At 36.5% G+C, this 3088-nt stretch overlaps 1 long non-coding RNA gene across 1 annotated transcript; it reads left to right on the top strand.

Annotated features, from left to right (window-relative positions):
• The first annotated feature begins 224 nt into the window (after nucleotides 1–224).
• Nucleotides 225–1455, top strand: LOC107577084 (uncharacterized). The gene is made up of 4 exons (XR_001608158.1): nucleotides 225–336; nucleotides 428–511; nucleotides 614–778; nucleotides 868–1455. It is a non-coding gene; the product is annotated as an uncharacterized lncRNA (long non-coding RNA).
• Nucleotides 1456–3088: the final 1633 nt, after the last annotated feature.

The raw sequence follows: 3088 nt of genomic DNA, 5'->3' as shown, positions 1-3088 counted from the left end.
GTGTGTGTGTGTGTGTGTCTTCAAAAGATTTGAAGTAAAGTACTATGAACCATATTTGAATACATTTTTTCTTGTTTTTGAAGCTCAGCAGTCTCCCATTCAATTCCATTAAAAGCTCAATTCTGTCATAATTTACCCACCCTCATGTTATTCTGAACTTTTCTTAATTTTTATGTTGAACTGTTTCTTTAATGTGAATTGTTTATCTGTCTTTTCTCAGATGGATTCAAGTTGTGTTCTGTCCTGTGGTGTGAACCCTAAGAAAGTTTACTATGTGCTAAACCCAGATGGAAACCTACCTGACACTGAGAATCGCTTTAAAGAATGGTTTACTGGGTAAGTTCACAAAATGTGCACTAACACACTGACAGACAGTTATGTAACTGGTCCTGTTTCCAATTGATCATCTCTGTCTGTGACTGGCCAGTGAGCGAGCGTGGCAGGGGGTTTGTGGAACTGCTCCTGACCCAGATAAACTACAAGAGGCTGTGACCACCAAAGACCTTTACATGTGAGTGAAACGGCGAAATAGTTGCTATTATTTATTTAATAAAGCATTGATGAAATATAAAGTGATTTGTGGCTGACAATATGTATTTGTACCTCTGTGTAGTTACATAGGACATGGTGCAGGAGCCCGGTTTCTGGATGCTCAGAGGGTTTTGAAAGGGCCTGTGCGGGCAGTAGCTCTTTTGTTTGGCTGCAGTAGTGCTGCTCTCAGTGTCCTTGGCCACCAGGAAGGAACAGGAATCATCCTCAGCTACTTGACAGCAGGATGGTAAAGTGCACATTCATGTACGAAAATATTGTGTGTAGATGTTTATGAATTGCTTTATCATTAAGTATAGTTCTTTGTCTCTTCACCAGCCCATTAGTGCTCGGTAACCTGTGGGACGTGACAGATCGTGATTTAGATCGGTTCACGTCGGCTCTGCTCCAGTCCTGGCTCTCTGCTGGTTCTGGCTCCTCCCTTCTTCAGCATTTAGCCCAATCACGTAACGCCACACATTTAAAACATATAATTGGTGCTGCACCCATTGCCTATGGTTTGCCTGTGTATATTCACTAGCCCGGATTTGAACTTTTTTATTATTCACTGCTAATGTAGTACATTTTTAATGTGTAAATGCAACTATCTATTATTTATGGTCTCAGGGCTTGTTTACAATGCAAAAAATAAGCTCTGCCTATATGAAAATGAACCTAGGAAATCTAGGATTAAATCTAACTTGGGCCTAGTTGACAAACTCAAAGTGTTTAGCCATTTTGAAGTCCTCATTTAATTTCTGCCGTGTTGTTGTGTGGTTGCAGTTGCTGATTTAGTAACCTCAATATGTTTTACTCCAGTATTTGAAGTCACATGTTTTTGATGTGTAAGTTCTTTCTTGTATTTTCATTTTTATTTCCTCCAAGTTATATCAAATGCCAAACTGCTTTAAAATAAAATGATTTTATAGCCTGTTTTTCACAGTGGTGGTTATTTCAACGTGATATGGTATAGCAGGAATGAGCGAACTACATTTAAGAATTAAAGAGCACATATGGGGAAAATCAACACGAATAGGTTAACAATAATAGATAAACTGACAGGCTGCTCTAGCAGCAAGGGTCATAAACAATGAAGCCTGTGTCTTCAGAATGTCAAGGACAGTGGTTTCGGAGGACATGGGGGATCTAAATTTCTAACGTGCCTCAGATGTTTGTCTGATATGTGTGCAGGGGCAGGCTTAATGGTGGATCTGAGGAAAGTAAAATTATTAACTGGAACCCAATAAGATTTTAAATTACCTTAATTTGCCTTTTTCAGTGATTTTGGTTTCTTTGATTCACCTGTTTTTACCTTTTGGGCTTTTGTAAATAAGTGTGTTCAAGACCCACATTGTTTTTGTTGGTAAAATCTACATATAATTTTGGCAAAATGGCATGCGCATAAAAATAAAATTCTTGTTGAATTGTATGATGCTACAGGGTAAATCCAATCTTTTAACTAACATTAGTAAAGACAAAAATCCATCAAGAGTTTTTATGAGCTTTACCGAGTATTTGAATAATTACTTTTTTGCATTTTACTATTCTGTTGATTTTTTTTCTTTTAAATTGCGTTGAGTAATATTTTTTTAAAATACAAAATCATTGCTAAAAGTCATTCCAGTTGTGTCCGGTTGACCCGGAAGTTTTCCTCACCTTATTCTATTGTCAACATGGCGGTGAATCTAACTGAATTGTCTCTTCCACAGTTAGAAGGCTTGAAAACTCAGCTTGATCAGGTAAAATGTGTTATAAATATACCCATTTCCTCATTTCATTTTGAACCGCAATATACGCTGATATAATCAGTCAATGGATTAGTGAAGCGCACGCAGCGGCTGTCATGCTGTCTGTTCGCGTGCCGCTGCTTGTGCTCTGTAATTCACCATTAAACTGATACTTCAGCCAAATGTGAATATTCTGTAATTATTCACTAACATTCTTGTCCTTTCAATCCGTGTGACTTACATTTTTACCATTGAACACAAAAGGAGATGCGAAATGAAAGACACAGTCACCATTTATTTGCGTAGCATAGAAAGACCGTCAGTCGGTTATATCAAAACATTCTCCCTTACGTTGAGGAAATTATGACATATTTTCACCTTTTTCTCTTTAAATGCTTCCTTTGAATAATATTTTAACGAGAATGAGTTTTTTAAATATATAAATACAGAAAAAACATAATTTTAAAGATGAATTTTTATTACTTTTATTTTGCTAGGATGGGACAGATCTGCACACATTAGAATAAACTTTTTTCTATTTTTGTCTTTAGTAAACTGCAATTTATCAGAGCCATGGTAACAGATAAAATGACAGGAATTTGTTTTCTAGGAAACCGAGTTCCTGTCATCATCCATAGGCCAGTTGAAAGTTGTCCAAACTAAATATGTGGAGGCCAAAGACAGTTTGAATGTACTTAACAAGAGCAATGAAGGTGAGTATTACTGCTGAACTCTATTTGATGCTCATTTTAAATAAATTGAGTTATTCCATTGTTACATCTTTAGCTAAATCTAATCTGTACACTGAATTCTTTTTACTATTTTTTCCCCCC

This window comes from Sinocyclocheilus grahami, unplaced genomic scaffold (assembly GCF_001515645.1).
Source record: "Sinocyclocheilus grahami isolate Dianchi unplaced genomic scaffold, SAMN03320097.WGS_v1.1 scaffold5075.1, whole genome shotgun sequence".
Taxonomy (NCBI): domain Eukaryota; kingdom Metazoa; phylum Chordata; class Actinopteri; order Cypriniformes; family Cyprinidae; genus Sinocyclocheilus; species Sinocyclocheilus grahami.
Note: the sequence above shows the minus strand (reverse complement) of the source record. Positions and strands in the feature narration are given on the sequence as shown.